The 21,775-nt window shown below is 42.8% G+C and overlaps 1 long non-coding RNA gene across 1 annotated transcript; it reads left to right on the top strand.

The window, feature by feature from the left end:
- The first annotated feature begins 11,291 nt into the window (after nucleotides 1-11,291).
- On the top strand, nucleotides 11,292-18,111 carry LOC103879918. Its single transcript, XR_004180074.1, has 2 exons — nucleotides 11,292-16,249; nucleotides 17,309-18,111. It is a non-coding gene; the product is annotated as an uncharacterized LOC103879918 (long non-coding RNA).
- Nucleotides 18,112-21,775: the final 3,664 nt, after the last annotated feature.

Below are 21,775 nucleotides of genomic sequence, written 5' to 3'. Positions count from 1 at the left end.
CAAAGAGCATTCCTGGCTTTTCCCTTGCAGGAAGGGAAAGCGGATTTAGCTAAGCATGGATAAGATTCTGGGTTGAGGAGGAGAAAAGGGATAAGGAGGGAAGAGAGAGACAATGTATTTTTCATTTAGCAGTGGCATCAAGCTTTTCAATTTTATTTTGGTCATTAGAGATTTTTTTTCTTTGCATGTGACTTTTTGTTGATGCTGGCTTGAAAGTGAGAACTCTGTGGCCTGGCCTTCAAGAATCACAAAGGTCAAGGCTACCACCAGCCCACTGCCCTTGTGCCAGGCATATAAAATGCTACCATAGGTGCAAGGTTAGACACAAATGGCACCTCTACATACATTTTAAAAAGCATCAGGTGGAGGCAGTCCTGAGCCTTTTCTTCAGGTGAACTCAACTCAGAGCCAGATGCCTGGTTTGGTAAGAAAAGGGCAGGTTGTACTTCAGCCCCCACTTACATTCTTGGCTACATGTCTTCGTGCAGTAGCCTATGCAACTGCGCACAGCGGTCCTCACGGTAGTTTCCATACCTAGCTGCTGCTCTAACAGCCTCTGTGTCAGTGGCTTGTAGTGTGCTCAGGGAGACACACACATGACCTGAGGACTGAGCAGAGGCCTCAGCCTCAACAAATCCATCTTCCTTCAAACTTCCCCGCCTCGACTGACTGCCTTGGCTGCCTCTTGCCTAATATCTCTCCCATGTCCTGCAAACAGCCACATTGAGGTGTTTTGCTGTAGTACGTCTTGTTTTAGTTAGAGCAAGTTTCGTGTTCAGCTTTGGTTGGTGCCCCAGTGTGCTGGCACCTCTGAACCCAGGCATGTGTCACTGGCTTAACCTTGCTGGTGATAAGGCTGTGTAAGTTAATGCTAGCTGTCATGACAGAGACACTCCGAAATCCCAGCTGCCTACCACAAGAGAATTTTGTTTCTAACTCACAAAGCAATTCAATGGCTGTGTTCAATGGACAGTTGGCCCTCTGTATCATGGGTTCTGTATTTGTGGATTCAACCAACCATAGGTCAAAAATACTCGGAAAAAAAAAAAAACGAAGAACAACAATACAGTATAATAACTATTTACACAGCATTTACATTGTATTAGGTATTATAAGTAACCTAGAGATGATTTAACCTGTATAGGAGGATGTGCGTAGGTTACACGCAAATACTGTACCATTTCATAAAAGGAACTTGAGGATCCCTGGATTTTGGTACCTGTGGGGATCCTGGAAGCAACCCTTCTTGGATACTGAGGGACACCTGTAGTGATTTAGGGATCCAGGCTCCTTCTATCTCCCTGCTTTGCCATCTTAGCCTGAAGCAGCAGGAGAGAGAGAGGGTGGAGATGGCCTCATTTTGATTTGAGAATGACCCATATCACTTCTGCTCACAGCCTATTGGTAGGAACTGGTCACATGGGGCCTGGGTGCAGAGACTGCTGGGAGGAGTGCTTCTCCGAAACAGTTTTATAGCATGGAAGGGAATGGCTAAACTTTGGTGGCAGAAGGCTGGCTCCGCCACAGGGGCTGAGCTGAGAATGGCATCAGGGTCTCTAGCTTCCTCTTCTCTGCCCAGTGGTTACCCTTTTCTTCTGTGGGGAGAAATCCTTATACTTATTGAGTGATGGGCTTTGCCCAGAGATTACATTAATTGAGGCTTCAAGTAGGAAGGGAGTGGGGAGGAGAAAGAGGTTTTAACCTTTCTTGATCAGATTTGCCTCTGTTCCTGCTCCACAGAGCACCACAGAGACCTTTCCCAGTCTCCCACTACTATCCATTTTCTCATTCCCCGGATCCCAAAGCAGAGTCACAGATACGTTCGCCTGGGGATCATCTGGGACCCCTCCCTGGTTCCCTGTCCTGTTTTTTTTTTTTTTCTTCTGATTTTGCCTTTTCATAAAGGCAGCTTCCTCCCTTCCTGTGTTTGCTGAGGTGGGTGGGAGTGGGAGGGCAGCTCTTGGAGTTCTGGAGAAGCTCTGGGAATCAACCAAGTCTAACACAGGCCAGTGAAGCCCGCGGGAGGCTGCGGAGGTGTCCTCGCTCAGTGACGTCATGCGCGGCTGGCGTTGCCTCGGCAACCTCACCTGATCCGAATGCCGTGGGCGCGCACGCTGACTTCTGGGCTCTCTGCTTTAGTGACGAGGAACTAAAAATGAATCGCACTATCCCAAAAAAGCAACTTAATCATCAGGAGCTACTCTCCAGTACTCATGCAACCCGTAGGTGGAGACTGATCAAGGGAGTGGATGATGTTGGAATAACCTGAAGGACACGTGGGAGACCAGGAATTCTTTCTTTTCGCATAAAATCTTTATGTTCTTCCAGTTTCCTTTTTTTCCCAAAAGGAAACTGCTAGTTTGCCCTCTAACAGAGCTCTTGTTTCCCATGTAAAGTCTCATTGAATTATGTGGCCCATTACCCGTGAGGGTTCTGGAAATATCACAGAGGTGGGCACCATTAGACGCCAACATGGTAGAGAAGGGGAAATGCCCCCACTCAAAGCCCACAGATCCTCAGCTACCCACGTTCAACAAATGTGTTCTTTTTCCTCTCATGCTAGTTTTTTGAGCCGCTGAGATGTTCGAATGTGCCAATTTGAATTATATGCAAGAAGCAGGTCACAAGAACTACTGGTTGAGACAGAACTGCTTTAGTGGCCAAACACCTAGGCATTTGCATGACACTGACCACTGGCTCTACCACTTCCTGGCTGTGTGATCTTGACCCAATTAATTAACATCACTGAGCTTCAGTCTTGTTGTCAAATGATAGCAATATCTACTCCATGGAGTTTTAAGGAATAAGTGACATAATGCATGTAAAGTGCTTGCACAGGTACTCAAATAAATGATGGTTATTTCTCCTCTTTAGAACACTTCTTAAAATGCTTCTGGTCTGGGGCTGACATTTGCACACACTAAGCCTTTGCACACATTAGAAAAAGTGCCTCAGCTGGCAGACAAATTCAACAAAGGTCCTTCCTCCTCCAGCCTAATGCAGGCCTGTGCAGGGTCCCAGAGGCTTTATGGTTTGGCAAACAAAGAGTAACTTTCACATCAGCATGGAGCAGCCCTGGCTCTGAACTCCTACGACTCTAGTTTCTCTGTAATCTTCCTGGAAGGCAGCTTGGAAGACTTAAGTCTAATAGAAACATTTAAAAGGTTCAAAATACATAAGGGATGGGGAAGATGACAGTTCTACATAGATTTAACCATCGGATATCAGGTGTCAATTCAGCATTGGTGGTTTCCGCTCTCCTCTCACCACAGGCCTGCTTGCTCCCAATGGCTACCCTGTCTGTTACAAGCTGCAGGCAGCATCAGCAGCTTCTTTTTCTTTTTCTTCCTTCTTCTTATTGTATTTTAAGGTTGGCTTGCTGTGAGCTGGCACTGGATAAGGTGTGACCTTGTTACAGGTGGTGTAGAATTTAGGAGAATTTGATGCCGGCTCTGAAAGCCCTTGCCCAAATCTGACTCCTTGGGACTGTTTTCTCCCTTGGAGTGTGGCTATGATGAGTATTAGAGCCATTTACTCAATATGCATTTGCAGAGCAATATCGTACACCACAGCCTGGGCTGAACTCTGGAATCTCACAGGTTGGACATAGTCCCTGTTCTCAGGGGACTTGTATTCTAATGTGGGAGAGGAAAGAAAGAAAAGTGGTCATTTGGTCTTGTATATGTATGTACACCTGGGAATCCTTGATTGAATGCTTGGACTTTATATAAGAATAACATCCAGTTAATATCTGGATCATTGTAACTTTCTCCAGAGAAAATTTATTTCTGCTTCTGGCAGGCTGTTAAACTAGGGGCACATCACCTTAATCCTGTTTGGGATTGAGATGATTCACAGCTGTGTTTCAGTTGTGTGAGAAATTTTGTATTTCTAAGTCACTTTTACTTCAAAGATGTGTCTGCTGAATAATGGCTCCCTGAAGACATCCATATCCTAATTAATGCCCAGAATCTGTGAGTATGTTAGGATATGATATGCAGCCAAGGAAGAATTAAAGTTGCAGATGGAGTTAAAGTTGCTAATCAGCTGGCCTTAAAATAGAGAATATCCTAGATTTCCTGGGTGGCTCCACCATAATCACACAGGCCCTTAAACGTGGAAGAGGGAGGCGGAGGAGGAGGTCAGAGTGATGGACTGTGACGAGAACTCCATCTGGGCTTGCTGACTTTGAAGATGGAGGAAGACGGTCACCAGCTGAGGAATACAAGCAGCTTCTGTAAATTGGAAAAGGCAAGGAAACAGATTCCTCCCTAAAGCCTCCAGAGGGAATGCTGCCACCTTGATTGGAGCCCAGTGAGATTCTCGTCAGACCTCTAACCTGCAGAGCTATAGGTTAGCACCATACCTTTGTGTGGGTTTCAGCCATTACATTTGTGGTAATTTGTTGCAATAGGACACTAATATAAGGGGTCCCTGCTGAAAGTCTTCAGTGTTTCCAAGAGCATCCTCTTGGTTGGTCCTGAACTCCATATTTTGTTTCCATATCTCCGTGAGGCTGCTAAAATCTTTTCCTTTTACCCAATGGTTTCTGCTTGCTGCTTACAAATCAGCGACTGCCTGGAGTGCAAGAGCTGTCCAGAATTCAGAATCGCTTCTCTGCGTTTCCTTTCTTTTAGGAATCAGTTCCCTCAGGTTTGGGCTGCCTTGGTAACCCTGAACTCAAATATATGTCTCTCCAACCATGTGGCACTTAGCAGCTTCTCAGTGTGTAGCCTCATGCTGCTTATGAATCAGCAGATATATATGCAATAAATAAATGTGAGCTATTTGTTGCCATTATCATTAATTGAGTTTGGGAAATCCTGGCTCAGCCTAATGGCTTTGGGCGAGTCATTGCCCTTCTCTGGGCTTCTTTTCCTTCATCTAATATAATGAGGGTTTCAGATTAGATTATCTCCAGGTTCTCTTCCAGCTCTTGCTATCTGCGATTCAGGGGTGACCTCTGTGTGCAGGAGAGCGATTTTGTGAGGGTCTGAGAGGTGGAGTCCCTGTGGAGAAAAGGGAACTCTTGTACACTGTTGGTGGAAATGTAGATTAGTACAGTTGTTATGGAAAACAGTGTGAAGGTGTCAAAAGAAATTAAGAATAGGAACTACCATACAACCTGGCAATCCCTCTGCTGGGCATACACCCAAGAAAAATGAAATCACCTTGTAAAGATATCTGCACTTTCATGTTCATCAAAGAATTATTCATAATAGCCAAGATATGGACACAACCTAAGTGTCTGTTGACGGATGAATAGATAAAGACACTGTGGTACATTTTTACAATGGAGTGCTATTCAGTCTTTAAAAAAGAACGAGATCTTGCCCGTTGCTACAACATGGATGAGCTTGCAGGACATTATGCTAAATGAAATGAGTCAGATACAGGAAGAAAAATATTGCATGATCTCACTTATATGTGAAATCTAAAAAAAATTTCTAATATACAAAGATAGAGAAAAAACAGTGGTTACTGGGGGTGGGATGGGGGAAGAATCAGTGAAGTGTAGGTCAGAGGATACAAAGTAGCAGATATTTAGGATGAACAAGTCTAAAGAGATAATGTACAACATGAGGACTATAGGCAATAAAATTTTATTGTAAATAGGATACACGCTAAATGAGTAGATTTTAGCTGGCTCTCCCCAAAATAGGTAACTGAGATGGTGAAAATGTTAATTCGCTTCACTATAGTAACTTTTTTTACTATCTATATGTATTCCATAATAACATCATGTTATGTATCTTTTTTTTTTTTTTTTTTTTTTTTTTTTTGAGATGGAGTCTCGCTTTGTCACCCAGGCTGGAGTGTGGTGGTGCAATCTCGGCTCACTGCAGCCTCTGCCTCCCGGGTTCAAGCAGTTCTCCTGCCTCAGCCTCCCAAGTAGCTGAGATTACAGGCTCCCACTACCACACTCAGCTAATTTTTGTATTTTTTAGTAGAGACAGAGTTTTGCCATGTTGGCCAGGCTGGTCGCGAACTCCTGACCTCAGGTGATCTGCTTGCCTTGGCCTCCCAAAGTGTTGGGATTACAGGCGTGAGCCATAGTGCCCAGCACTGTTATATATCTTAAATATACAAAATGAGTGTTTTTCTTCCTGGGCCTTTTTACACAATGAAATTTACTTAAAAGTGAAGAAAAGGGTGAGGTCCTTGCCCAGAAGGTGATTCCAGTATCCTTATTATATTGATGAAATCGGCCTATTTATGCAGAAAAAAAATTAGAGAACCAAATAGCATATCATCAAATGATGAAACAATACAGTGCAGGCAGAGAGCAAGATTTCAATTTAGATAGAATGAAATGACACAGCCAAATATTATGAGCTCTTGTCTCTAGAAAAATAGCAACCGTAAGCCTTAATACTTTCACATCAGCACAGTTTGGTTAATTAATCCATGATTAATCAGGAAAGTTAATTGAATTCACAGAATTTAACGAACTAACCTCATGATGGATTTATGATCCCAATGGAGTTGCAAGCTATCTAACATTGATTATTTGCACAAGCTGTGATTTTGACCTGACAACTGACGTTCTTGTAAGCAGTGTGGCAGTTAAATGGATGGCAGTGGGTTCCAGATTAAATAGGATGGCATTAGGTGGTATTTTTGTAGGCTCTGCGTTCAGTTTGCTTTCTGGGAAGGGAGTCAAGAAAAACGCAATAAAAGTCCTTGATTATACAAGCATTAGACCAAAGCAAGGACTCCTCAGAGAGTTCTAACTCTTATCATCTTTGCCTCCTTAGTGCCCTAGGGTGTTGCTTGGCACATAGTAGATAATTAGCTAACTGAATGAATGCATGCACGCGTGTATAAATAAATGATTTCTCCATCCATCTCTGAAATACATATTCAATAAATTACCCTGTTCCAGGACCTAAGGTAGGTACTGTATCTAAAAGGTGACAAATAAACCCCAGTCCCTGCCCTGGGAGAGTGCCCAGCCTCATCAGGGTAGCTGTCTCCCAACAAGTAATTGCATACAATTTGATGTAGTATCAGGTCAGTGACTAGAATGGGAAGGACAGAGAGAAGGATCTGAGGGAGGCTTTCACAGAGGAAGTCACACTTGATCTAGATCTTCATGCATGAATAGATGTTTGCCAGAAAGAGAACTAGGTAAACCATGGTCCACAGAGAAGGATGGTGTTACTGTTAAAGATGGAGGTGCAAAAGCAGAGAGCCTTTGAGGAATGCTGAGTGACTTTGTGCAGCAAGAACGTGGGAAGAAGCAGAGGGTGGAATCAGAAGGAGGATTGGAGCAAATTTGAAAAAAGGAGCTGAGAATGCCAGTTTAGGGAGCCTCGACTTTATTTGGACCTAAAAGGGAGTCTTTGAAGGATTTTCAGTATGTGAGTGACATGGTCAGATTCATGTTGTAGGAAGGAATTCTTATAAGTGGACTCAGGTGGGTTGGAGGAGAGAAAGACTCATGGCAGACTGGTTAATAGTTGGTATAGACAGGCACAGTAAGATGGCAGCAGGTTGGGTGGGGAGGATAGGTGGCCATGGTGGGAGGAAGATAGGACGGCAGAAGCTCTGGTCAAGTTAATTTCTCTGAGCATCCTTTAATCTGTAAAATGGGAAAAAATAATTCCTATCTCGTAGGGTTGAGATTTTGATGAGAAATTGCATGCAAAACTCTAAGTATATATTACCTGGCTTGTAATAAGCACTTAGTAGATAACAGCTGTTTATGATTCACCTGGAGAACAATTATAAGAGCCCCAGTTAAGGCAGTAGCTATAGGGATGGAGCTCAGGGATGAAAATGAGAGATATTTAGGAGGTTAACTAGAATGCTGAGTCATGTTGCTGCACCTGGAGCTGAAGACAGTTTTATGCTGACATTTGCTGCTGTACAGTCGGCTCTGCTGGCTTCATTATAAACTTCCCATGAGGCCCTGAGTCGTTTGACCTTGGGCCATCCTGGGTTGTCAGGTAGAGGCCACAAAACCAAGTCAGCCTCCAGCAAGAGAGGCCCCACTCTGGTTGATAGCAGCTGCACCTGAGCATCATTGCTCCTGTCCTGGCAGGAGCCCAAGGCATGTCTTGCCTATGTGCTGTGATGCACCATGATCAGCTTCGCTCCTGAGCAGCAGAGCCACGTGGGCCCTCCACGTGAAGTGGCAGACGTGATCTGCATTGAGAAGGAGGCTCAGGTGTAGATAGCGGCTTCTGTGAGCCCCAAGTAGGTACTACTCACAGGGAGAGACTTGAGGGGTTCCAGGAAGGACCTCTGCCCACGACTTTTCTCTTGGTCCGAAGCCCTGCTGTTAGGAACCTACTCGTTTGGATTTAAATGCTCTTTGTCTTCCACTGAATGCAAATACCCTAAGGAAAGGTAGTATATTCATTAAGGGAAGGGATAATAATGGTACCAGAAATAATAATAATATTGTGACATCAAATATTTATGGAGAACTGTTCAGTATCACTAAACACTGTGATGGGCACCTTCTATTCATTGCCTCATTTAATTGTTCTGACAGTCCTATGAGGTGAATATTATTACACATGCAGAAATGAGAATTGTGCGAAGTTAAGAAACTTGATTAAAAACACACAGCATGCATCATTTGTTGTGGGAAGTCAGGGAACCTGAACGGAGGGACCGGCTGAAGTCATGGCAGAAGAACATAAATTGTGAAGATTTCATGGACATTTATTAGTTCCCCAAATTAATACTTTTATAATTTCTTATGCCTGTCTTTACTGCAATCTCTGAACATAAATTGTGAAGATTTCATGGACATTTACCACTTCCCCAATCAATACTCTTATAATTTCCTATGCCTGTCTTTACTTTAATCTCTTAATCTCGTCATCTTTGTAAACTGAGGATGTATGTCGCCTCAGGACCCTGTGATGATTGCGTTATCTGCGCAAATTGTTTGTAAAGCATGTGTGTTTGAATGGTATGAAATCTGAGCACCTTGAAAGGAACAGGATAACAGCGATTCTCAGGGAACAAGGGAGATAACCATAAAGTCTGAGTGCCTGTGGGGCTGGGTGGAACAGAGTCATATTTCTCTTCTTGCGAAAGCGAATAAGAGAAATATCGCTGAATTCTTTTTCTCAGCAAGGAGGAACTGCCCTGGGAAAAGAATGCACTCCCATGGGGAGGCCTCTAAAATGGCCACTCTGGGAGTGTCTGCCTTATGCAGTTGTAGGTAAGGGATGAAATATGCCCTGGTTTCCTGCAGGGCCCCTAGGCTTGTTAGGATTGGGAAATTCCAGCCTGGTGAATTTCTAGTCAGACTAGTTCTCTACTCTTGAACCCTGTTTCCTGTTAAGATGTTTATCAATGACAGTGTGTGCCAGCAGGACATGGACCTTCATCAGTAATTCTAGTTTCACCCTGGCCTTGTGATCTCACTCTGCCTCTCTGCCCTTGTGATATTTTATTGCCTTTGAAGCATGTGATCTCTGTGACCCACTCCCTATTTGTACACCCCTCTCCTTTTGAAACCCCTAATAAAAACTTGCTGGTTTTGCAGCTCTAGAGACATCACTGATATGTGATGTCTCCCTCAGTGGCCCAGTTGTAAAATTTCTCTCTTGTACTCTTTCTCTTTATTTCTCAGACCAGCTGACACTTAGGGAAAATAGAAAATAACCTATGTTGAAATATTGGGGGCTGGTTCCCCCAATAATCATTGAGAGCACTGTGGTAGAGAGACTGAGAACTAGGGCAAGAGTGAGAGTGACAGCTGAAGAGAGGTAGATGTTGGGTATGGGATGCTGAGTAGGTGTCCCTGCAGGGGAGAAAAAAGGAGTAATGGAAGGTAAAGGAGTAGCTAAATTCTGGCCAGGACCAGTCCTTCTTATTTCATAATCATTAAATTTACAGATATGCTTCTCCCCGTGCCATCAGTGCTATCTTAGTTTGGAGGCACAGAGATGATCACAGAGCTCCTAAGATGGGTTGACTTAAAGACTTTAGAGAGGACTAGCTTGACTGCCTAAGAGATTCAACTTTCTCTAAGTCTGTCCAACCACAGCCAGAGAGAACAAAAATCCCTCAAGAGCCAGGGCTGGGGATTAATAGTGTTTGCACTCCCTATGCAAGGCACAGGGCATGGCACTCAGTAGGTGCTCAATAGATGTTGACCTTAAAACATTACCTAAGGAGTCCCACTGGAACTCAGGTTTGCTCACCTCAGAGCCCTGCACACCCCTCCGACTGCTCTCTCTGTTTCCAGTAATAAAGGAATCAGAGCTTCTTTACTTATGCATTCAGGAGGGACCACATGAGGATCAAATGGAATTGAACTGCATTGTTAATGATCGCTCATCTGAACTATTTAAAATTTTAATCCTAAATTCTAAGTTTTCAATTAGAAGTGGGCAGAGAAGACACTGATGGACAAGGCAACTGGCCTGTTCTTCAGGGTCATGGTGACACATGTATCTCAGACACAGGGTCGGAATGGCTTGATGGTCTCCAAGAGGTATAGCATCCCGGCAGTAACTGTATATAAACTGTAAAGGTAACATGGGCAGCTCCAAAATGACACTGGAGAGGGCACTGGAAGTTAGGAGATTCTGGTTTTGCCACTAGTTGTGTGACCTTGGATATCATGTTCCCTTGCACCTCCATTCCATTCATCCATTCCGTTCCTTCCATCCATTCCCCTCCGTCCCTATCCTTTCCCAATCTCCATTCTTTCATTCCATTTTCTTCCTTCTTCCTTCCTTCCACCTTCTCCCTCCTCTCTTTCTCCTTCTTTGCTTCTTCCCTATTCCTTCCTTCTTCCTTCCTTCCTTCCTTCCTTCCTTTCTTTTCTTTCTTTCTTTCTTTTCTTTCTTTCTTTCTTTTCTTTCTTTCTTTCTTTTTTCTTTCTTTCTTCTTTTCTTTTCTTTCTTTTCTTTCTTTTTCTTTTTTTCTTTTTCTTTTTCTTTCTTTCTTTCTTTTCTTTCTTTCTTTCTTTCCTTTCCTCTCTTTCTTTCTTTTCTTCCTCCTTCCTTCCTCCTCCTTCTCCTCCTCCTCCTTCCTTCCTTCCTTCCTTCGTTCCTTCCTTCCTTCTTTTTTTTTGTCTTTTTCTTTTTTTTTGGCCAGGTCTTGCTCTGTCACCCAGGCTGAAGTGCAGTGGCATAATCACAGCTTACTGTAGCTTTGAACTCCTGGACTCCAGTGATGTGATCCTCCCACCTCAGCCTCCAGAGTATCTCAGACCACAGGTGTGCACCACCACATCTGGTTAATTTTAAAAATTATCTCTAGAGATGGGGGTCTCCCTGTGTTACCCAGGATGGTCTTGAACTCCTGGGCCCAAGTCATCCTCCCACCTCTGCCTTCCAAACTGCTGGAATTGCAGGCGAGAGTCACTGTGCCTGGCCCTGTGTAGACCGTTTTCTTCTAGCAGTTCTCCTTCCTTTTGACTTCTGAGGTATCGCTATCTTCTGGTTCCTTCCTAGCCCTACCTTCTTCATGGAATCCTCTTCTTTTGCCCACTTAAACTTTGGTGTTTCTCTTCTTACGCCATACCCTAATGGTGAGGGACCTTATTTAAAGCCAATTTCACCTTTCACGAATGAGTACCAATTATCTTCAGCCTTCTCTCTGGTGTTCTACAGAGCTCTCTCTCTACTAGATAGTTCTACTAGGATGCACCTGGGCATTTCAAGTTCAGTATGCTAACTTTCTGGCAAAACATGCAACTTCTGTTGTATTTCTTATTCCCTTAAATGGTATCACAGGTCCCTTAGTTGTTCATTTCAAGGATGACTCCTTTCAGTCACTTGTGCATCTTCTCTTACTCAGCAAACCAGTCACCACCTTCCGTAGCCTCCTTAAACTCTCCCATATCCATTGACACGTCTCTGTCCTCACTGATGTTGCCTCGGATTAGTCCTTCATTGCTTCTTGCCTGGGTTACTATATGTAGTTACCATATAGTAACCCAGGTTACCATTCTTCCTGCCATCAATATTTTCCACCCTCCAATACATCTTCTGTACTGCAGACTGAGTCATTTTTCTCAAATTCAGTTTCCAAACTGATATGTCACTCTCCTCCAGTGGATTTTTCTCAATGTGCTCCTTGGTAAAGTATTTCAAGGTCTGGCTTTTGCTTACCTTGCTAGCATCATTTCTCTTTACTAGGCCACATACATTCTTTGATCCAATAGTACTACCCAGCCAAGGCCTGAGCTTCTAAAAATTTTTTTTGCTTCTTTTTTGTCCTAACTGCTTTCCTGTCTTTGAACTTTCCCAGATCATATTGAGGCCACTATCTTTGAAGTCCTAATATTTTAATGGTAACAAACTTAGGCCATTTATATTTCATAAAACTTATAGTTCCATTAGGAAAATACCCATATAAATTAATCACATAAATGAATGGAAACACACAACACAAAAATACATGGGATAATGAGTTTTATGTTACAAAAATGAGATGTATACTCAACTTTCTATGCACAATTATAAAGTAAGGAAAAGTGTATAGCTTTAAGGAAGTAAACAAATTTATTAATAGATTTTCATATTGAAAAATTAAAGTAATTTGAGAATATTTTGCTCCTCCTTTAGGAGGAACAAATGATTGCCACTGGCAGCCATTCTTGCACTGTTACAGACTGGACAGTGATGTATCTGATTAGAACAAGAGTTTAATGGAGAGTGTTTTCCAAATTGTGGGTCAGGTGTAAATAATTAAAGGAAACGTTGTCAGGCTTATTATTTGTGTCTAGCTTAATTTTCTTCAGATACATGTTCATATGCAAGGCTGCATTAAGATCAGACTTAATTTTCACTCAATCCATCAAAAAATTTTTCTTAAGCTTAATCAAGCAATGGTACAATGATTTAAAGAAACAAATTGTTCACATACTCCAACATGGCTTCATGTATCATTATTACAATTGATGTTGTGACTTATTTCTGAAAAAATATTAAATAGCTATTATCCTGGTCTCATAATTGAGGGGATGGGTGGTTTAAAAAAATCTAAAAGGTATCTGACTTGGTTTGTAAATAATTTTGACCCATAACATAATGAGGGGCTAAGCTATAAACCATGCATAAATACATGGAATACATTTTGGCAAAAACAAAATTAAGATGAGCATTGTCATTATGAATCTCTTAAGTGGAGAAAGAGAAAGTCATTAAAGATTCCACATAGTTTTCTCTCCCTGGTTGCTTAGTGTTAGCACTCAATCAGATTCATTGAAAAAGGTAGTCCTATGCTGAAATAAGAGTGTTGAAAGAATGTGTGGATGTATTTTAGTGCTGATACCCAGTTACTATTTTAGGTCTATCATTACGATAACTTTTAGCAGTTTTTATGTGTTCTTAGGCAAATCCCCTAACTTCTTTGAGCCTCAGTGTGTTCACCTGTAAAAGGAGAACAATACTAGCAATCACACCCATATCACAGGCCCACTGGAGGCATAATGAGTTTATATATGGAAAACTCCTACCACAGTGCCTGCAACTTGGTAGGTCCCCACTCAATCCAGCTCCCACAAATGCAAACAGGCAGACACATGTGCAAAACACATGGGCTCAGGCACAGAAGGACAAGTACGACTTTCATGTAGGCATGAAGATCATCCCATGGGTCATAGAGAAATGAAGACAAACTAAAGAAAAAGAATGGCTCAGGCAGGCGAGTGGACTATTTCATAGAAATCACTTGAGGCAAAATTCTTCATTTTTAGTGATCATTACTATGCTCATTTTATATGCTTGTTGGTTGCTAGTCAGCCGTGACATCACATAAGATTTTCTAAAAAGGAGTAGATTAAAATTTATAATCCTGTTTCTTCCAATTACTCATCCCCACTTAGCCTGCAGGAATAGCTGATAAGGATCTTTCGTAAAGTGGTTTCTCAGAATCATGTTCATAAAGCTATAATTTGAAGCCTTTTCATTCTATGGAATGTGATCCAATGTTATTTCTTTGTGGAGTGGAAAGGGGTAGGTGGAGAGTGGGTGGAGACTGAGGGGATCAGGGCAAGGAGAGTGAGAGTAAAATTAGCCATAAATATTTGTCATCATCTTTTAAACTAAGTATAACATTTGGACTCATTCTTAGATATACAAGTTGTCTTTGAAATCTTGGAACATTTTCCTCTTATTGAAGGTTCTGAGAAAAGGTTCCTGAGGTTCCCCAGGGCAGGATCTGCCTACAATTAGCTGACAAGGTGGATCAGTGATTTGCCAGCTTCAGGCTTCCCAGGGATTGCTCTGAGAAGTGGTGGGGGCCTGGAGCCAACTTAGGGTGTGGTTCAAGGCATGGGGCCATTCATACTGGAGCACCCGGGATGCTCTTTTCTAGAGAGCATCTGGGCAACAGTGGTGGTGGCAGCTGAGCACCAGTGTGCAAGTCCTAGCTCTGACAAGTGAATGATTTCAGGGAAGTCACTTAACCTTTTTGTTTCTGATTTTCTATGTCTGAAATGTGCAGATTATGATATCTGTCCTGCTTATCAGAAAACATTGTTTTGAAGAGCAAATTGTATAATGTATATGAAAATGCCTGGAAAACAAGAAAGCTTAATACAAATACAAACCATTCCAGGCTAAAATGGAGATTCTGCGCTGCTTGAAGGAGGAAAGTGTGTTGAAAATGCTACCAACAGGGCTATCCTGATAAGTGGAGGGGTGTGGCAAACAGAGAGACAATATGGAGTGGTGGCTTTTAGCCACCTGAGGTTGAATCCTGATGCTACCACATACCGCATGCACATCAGGAGCATGTTATTTAACCTCTCTTAGTCTCAGTTTCATCATCTGTATAATGGGAATTATCAAATATTTACTACCTGGGTTGCTGTGAAAATGAAATGAGAAAATACATGTAATGTGCTTGCCATGTTGTAGGCTCTTAGTGAATATTAGCAACATATAAATAGACATAACAGCTCTTCTAACTTTGCACTATGGGCTGACTTCATGTATATGACACTTTTTTTTTTTTTACACAAGACCTTTCCCAAGTTCTCTATGCCCTACACAGGGGAGGTAAAATGAGAGAAATCACAAAAATTGTGACAATTTCCAGATTAGACATAGTGTAGGTGTTGTCATGTCTGCAGTGTAGAAGTCACCTTGAAAAGAATTTGGTCATATTTCTTAAACATTTTTTAGGGTTGTCTTAGAGATGATCCAAGAACATTTTTTTTTCATTCATTCAACAAACTTTTACTGAGCACTCAGTGTGTGTAGGATGAGCTAGGCTAGGAGAGAAGGATGCAGTGGTGAGTAGGATAAATAAAATTCCTCTGTTAAAGAAGCATATGTTCTAGTAGAGAAGACACAAAAAAGTACATATTTAGTATGTAGTATGTAGCAACTAGAGTTAGGAGGAAAAGTAAGATGGGGAAAGGGACAGCATTGTCTCTGGGAGGACCAAGGGTGGAGACAGTAGCCACTCTCCCCTGTTCAGAACCCAGGAGCACAGAGTGCAGGTCACAGCTCAAAGGGCATTGCACTTGGCTGTCCTCTGTGGCTGTTTTTTTTTTTTTTTTTTTTTTTTAATACAAGCATCCATTTTTGTTTTAAGACATGAAATGAGGGAATGACCATATATCCTGTCTGTCTCTAATTGAAGACAGTGAGTTTGGGCAGTTAAGATCCTAGGATCATAACTATGATAAGGCAGAGGTGACGATCTCCTCCTGCCTGGACCCCTGTCCTGGCCCATCACTACCCACAGCGTAGGGGTGTGTGTGTGTGTGTGTGTGTGTGTGTGTGTGGTCTGGGATGGGGTGGGAAGGTGGATGGCTTGGTATACATAAAATCTTTTTCAGAACACTTGAAATGCAGACCTTGTCTGATGAGACTTCTGTGACTCAGGTATATTATCTTCATAGCTCACAGTTTCATGGGACATTTGTGCGGATGAAATTGATCAGCAGCGGGAGGAAAATAGTCATTGCCTAGGCAACCAGCTGATGACTCATCCAGGCTTTGAAGCAGCCAAAGCCATGAGACTGCAGTAATTTTCCAGATGCTTAACCCGCCTTTCTCTTTCTCTTCTCTCTCATTGTTTCCCACTCTCCATCCTTCATTTCTTTCTCCACGCCCACTTCCCTGGATGCTGCTCACTAGAGCCTGAGCTCTCTGGAGCAGGTATTGAGACCTCATCCCACCACTGCATATGTGACTTGATCTGCTGCTGCTCCTCATTCTAGCAACCAGGGGATGGATGGCCAGGCTGCAAAAGTCTTGTTGCTACAGAGCTCCAAGATGCTGCTTGTTGCCTTTAATCATAAAAAGCTTCAGTGAGTATAGCACCTTTTCTCCTAATCGAATCTAACCTAAGCTTACCCGTTTGTCTCAGAGATCTGCAGTGCATTTCTTTGGGGAGAGGCAGTTAAACCTTGGGCCTCCCCAAGCAAAGTTGTGAAATGATATTTAAAGGTGACAAGGCCCTTTTTGACAGCAGCTCTCTCTGCTGGGTCTTCTCATCCTCTTGGCCCACCTTTCCTCACTCATAATCTGGGGTCTGGTTTTCCAGGCTCTTCTTAATTATCCACCGTAATCCCCTCTAAAATGCAAAGTGATAGAAGTTTAAACCATTCCTCTATCCAAAGGCATTTTCATTTTAACAAAGAGCTTTCAAAGGCAAATTATTGAAGACCCCAAAGAAAAAAACCTTTTTAATTAGCTTTTCAAATACAGATTTGGGCAGGGGGGCTTTGGTGGTGGCCTGTGTCTGGTAAGAAGGTTTTCCCCTGCACATCCTATGTGCAGTACCTTCTTCGCTGCTGATGCTGACTTTAAAGACATTCATATTGGATACTTGTTGGTGCCTCAATTCTGTATCCCACCCCCCTATACGTGTGTATTCAATTCACACATGTACACACACACACACACACACACACACACCCTTGAGCAGCAGGAGCAACCGATAGGGAAACAACAAACCCCAAGTGATAAAGACTCACTTTTACTTATTGGATGTGTGTCAAGCATCTACTCAATGCAGAACATGGTAGCCATCACTGGGATTGGGATAGCCACCTCAAAATGGCTTACAGTCAGAACAGATTAAAGGCAAGCAGACACACACTTCTGTGGGAATGAGTAATATGGTTTGGGGAGAGGGTGCTGGTTATGACTGCCTCTCAGAGTTTGCCCTCTGGGTCCCTTTACTGTTCTTGGTCTTAATTAATTCAGTTGGCTCAGGTCTATGAGAGCTTCCTCACTGGTGCTCCACTGGTCTCACCACAGTGTCACTCCACCTTGAGGTGACCAGCCTGTGCAACCACCAGAGTCACAGACAGATGCTCGTTCCCTTTATCCTTTCCTGAAGACAGCTTTCCTTCTGGTTGCAGGGACCTTCACAGTCTGAAAAGAAGCTGAACACATATCCTTCCGGTATCTCTGTGCATTTACACCTACAGAAACACACATGACTTCTGAGATAGGTGAGTCCTTAAAGGGTATGCACTCCAGCCATCTGTCTAGTGACGGCATCGCTTTGAAAGCACCTCCAATGGTCGTCATCGTCATCTCACTGCACTCAAATGCCCCAGAATGAGCAGCTGCTTCTCACAAGAAAACTCCTTTGTTTTTGGACAAGTTTTAATGTGAATTTATTTGTGCACTTATTGAACAATTCCTTTACTCAACAAAAATGAATTGACATGCCTATGGTTTTTAGACACCGGAGGTGCAATGGTGAGCAAGACCATCGTTGCCAACATGGCTTGTGGTCTTCAGGGGAGGCAAAATTAACTGAACAATCAAGCAGGACTATATTAGCGATGGGGAAGAGTCCTGGGAGGCAGCAATGCCTGGGTTGGAGCGATGAGACTATAGGGTAGGGAACTCTGGGCCAGTGAAGATGGGAGGCAGGGGTCAGGGAAGTCCAGAAATGGCTTTCTTGGGAAAGTGATGCAGGGTCCAAAGAATGGAGTTAGCTGGGCAGGACGGGGCTGGGTGGGAGGAAAAGCATTCCAGGCAGAAGGAATAGATTGTTAAGAGATTATCTGGAAGTGGCAGGAACCACAGCATGTTTGAGAAACGGAAAGGAGGCCAGTGTGGCTGGAGAGTCCAGAAATGGGCAGCAAACATGGCTTCCAGGACACTGTGGTAGAAGCCCCAGCTGACTCGCAGTGCAGTTCAGATGAGGGAGCAATAATGGTTTCTTCCTTTTTCTCTCCTTCTTCCTGCTCCATGTTGCCCTCCTCCTCTGTCTTCTTCTTCTTCTTCTTTTTTTTTTTTAGTGCTCTATAACTAATTTGGTCTTTCTCAGAAACTCCATCTGCTGAGGAGCAAAAATTTCAGTTTCAAAGCTTAGCGTGAAGTAAAAATATAAATACAGACAGTCCCTGAGTTACGGTGGCTCGACTTAATGATTTTTTTGACATAACGATGGTGTGAAGCTGTCACAAATTCTATGTAATGTAGAGTATTCAATAAATTATGTGAGCTATTCAATGCTCTATTATAAAATAGGCTTCGTGTTAGGTGATTTTGCTCAAATGTAGGCTGAGGGAAGTGTCTTGATCACGTTTTAAGGTATGCTAGTCTAAGCTTCAATGTTCAGTGGGTTAGGCTGTAGTAAATGCATTTTCGACTTATGAGATATTTTCAACTTATGATGCATTTATCAGGATGTAATCCTACTGTAAGTTGAGGAGCATCTGTAACCTTTTGTGAGTAAACATGCTCAGATGCAGCAACCCTGACCTGCAACTCTTCAAGATGGTTTTGAAGAGTGGAGTGGATTTTGGCTGACTTGGTACTTGTAACAATAATGACAAAAGAGACCTTGGAACCTGGCAGTGACTTGGACTGTCTTCTCCTTTTTTCAGTCTCTTCAGAAGCGTCCTTGTCTTCCTGGCCTCCAATTGCTCTGCTGATGTTGGTGGCTATGGCCTGCTACTTGTGCATCTTGTAGCTGGGTTGTTTTTCCTTTCTCTCTCAAATTGGTAAGAGCCCAGCATCTGCCCCCAGGATGATCTGATCTTGTCTCTGCTCTTGCTGTATTTTTGTCATGTTCTCAAATGGCTTTGTCCACATGTCCACCTGAAGCTTGCGGAGTAAAGTCTTCTGATTTCTGCTCCTATAAGTCCTGGTGCAGCGGGATAATTGAGGAATCAGAGAGACCGAGGGTCGAGGAGGATATATATTATTTATTATTTAGGTGCACATACTCAGTTAGATTAACATCCAAAAAGACTGAGCCCTGAACAAAGAGTCTGGTTACCTTTTAAGCATTTTGTGGGGTGGGGGGAGATCTGTGCAGGGCGAAGACAGTGAGAAACAAAGACAGTTATTCAATTGAGGCATGCATTACATTATTTCTTACTTTCCAAGGAAAAACACATTTTATGACTTGAGTTTATCTGCCTAGTGACCTTGCATCTGCACAGCTAGGGAAACAGGGTCTTCACAATGCCTGGGAAAGGGAGAGATAAGGCTCACTAGCCACAGAAAAACAGGCAGTTAATTTTAAAGGAATCCAGCTCTTTCTCTTCCTCAAGGGGAATTGGGTTTTCTTACACACAACTGAGTTTTTGCTTACACATTCTTTAATTTCTTTTAATTCCTGTTTCACTGGTAGGCTGTGGGCTCTCAGCTAGGAGCTCATTGTATAAGGGAATGTATATAGAATGAGAAGTATGGATTAGATGTTTTGTTTTCTACCATAGAACAGCAAGGGGAACCTTATCTGTGGGGAACCCATGATCTTGGCAGCCAGACTTGATTCTGGATTAAGCTAAAAGAGAGGATAAAGGAATTCAGGAAATCTTTTCTTGCGTGACTACTGGCTTGCTGCAAAATTCCATTTCAAAGTAAAAAATCAGAATATGAACTCTTCCTCCCAGCTTCTTTGCATTTTTCCTTTGCAGTTTTAATCTTTCCCAGAGCAGATGGATGGCTCTGGCCATCTAGGGGATACATTTACTTTTTTGGGTTGGCATAAGAGAAAAGTGTGTGGGGTGTGTCTATGTTTCAAAATAGGATTTCTGTTACTACACTATTTTAAGGATTTTGGGTGCTTTTCCCTAGGATCATTGGGAAGTCACTGAATCATTTTTAGCAAGGGAGTGACAGATTCAGATTTGCATTTTTATAAAGACCTTGCTGTCTACTGTAGAGACTAGATTGGCTGGGGCAAGCTACATGCAGGCAGATCAGTCAGCAGTTACTGGGTGGTGGCAAAGGAGATAAACAGAGGCAGAATTGAGGGATGTCTAGATGGTTGGACAATCGGATATGGAGATGGATCGGATATAGGGTTGAAGGAGAAATAGGTTTCAAGAAAGAACCTCAGTTTCTGCTTTATATGACTGGAGGAATTTGGGGACCATTTACTGAGAAAGGGAATAGAAGGAGACCCAGATTTAGAGAGTGGAGAAAAATGATGTCCAGTAGGACATTTTGAGTTTAAAGTATCTCAGAGAAATGCAAATGGAGATGATCAGTAAGTGGTGGGATGTTTGAGTCTGAAGCCCAGGGCAGAGTCATTTATGTGTAAATGTCTTAGTCTGTTTGAGTGGCTTAACAAGATACCACAAACTGGGTAGTTTATAAACAACAGAAATTTATTTATCACAGTTCTGGGGGCTGGAAATCCAAGATCAAAGTGTCAGTAGATTTGGTGTCTGGTGAGGGCCCACTTTCTGGTTCACAGATGGCTCCTGCTAGCTGTGTCCTCATGTGGTGGAAGAGGCAAAGCAGCTCTTTGGGGCCTCTTTTATAGGGGCACTAATCCCATTCATGGGGGGTTCCACCCTCATGACCCAATCATTCCCCAAAAGCTCTACCTCCAAATGCATCACATTAGTGACTCACTTTCAACACAGAGGTTTGGGGGCACATACATGTCAGACCATAGCTGTAAGTGACCATACGTGCAGTGGAAGCAAACAACCCAGTGGGGGAGCATGGAAGAAGAGAAGTGGGTGTTGGACGACAAAAGAAAGCACAGAGGTTTGGTGGTAGATAGAGGGGACTTGTATTAAATGTATACAAAGAATTTATAGGAAGAGAGGCTTTTCTTGTTAAAGAGGGGAAAGCCTTGAGCAGTTTTAAGTACACAATCCTGAGCCAGTGGCAAAGTGAAGAGGAGAGAGTGGATGGATTTAGAGCACAGCTTCCCTATCTCCTCAGATAGGGAAAAAGAAAATTCCTCTATGACATAAAGGAGGGAGCAAGGGTTCACCTAGGGAAGATAAATTTGTAGTGGGGAGACCAGGACTTGAAGGCATTACCATCTAATGATCTCCATTTTTGTTGTCATGTAGGATACAAGATCCCCCAGAGAGTTGATTGGCTTTTAAGGATGGGGTGTTGGTTGGGGCTTTAAGGATGTGGTAAAAGTGTTGCTGTGAGGCAATGGGAGACAGGTGAACTGGGTTAAATAGGGTAGATGATAGCATTTTGTTTTGTCATCTCCAGCCTTAACTTTATGTGTTTTCCCTGCTCTGGCCTTTTCTCCTCTGACTCTTCCCAACCACTGGTTCTCAGGATCTACTGCCTTCTCCATTGGATTCTTCCTCCATCCTACCCCCAATTAGTATCTGAGAAATTAGACTGAGAAAATGATGCACACGTTGAGTTAACAAATCAAAGAATCACTCCATGAAGGTCAGCCGTTTGTTATTTGAATAAAACTTTAAAAACAAAACAAAACACCATTTTCCCTTAATTCTCTGTAGCAAATTGGAATCTTCCTTCCTCTTTACTTCCCTTCTTCCTTTTCCCCAGACTAGGTGTGCTAAGATTCCCTATGAGTTGCCCTTCTGCTAAAAGATTAAGAGAGGAGAATAAGTTCATGAGCATGGCAA

The sequence above is a fragment of the Papio anubis genome, chromosome 1 (genome assembly GCF_008728515.1).
Source record: "Papio anubis isolate 15944 chromosome 1, Panubis1.0, whole genome shotgun sequence".
Classification (NCBI taxonomy): Eukaryota; Metazoa; Chordata; class Mammalia; order Primates; family Cercopithecidae; genus Papio; species Papio anubis.
The sequence above is the reverse complement of the archived record's forward strand: the minus strand, read 5'-3'. Positions and strand labels throughout refer to the sequence as shown.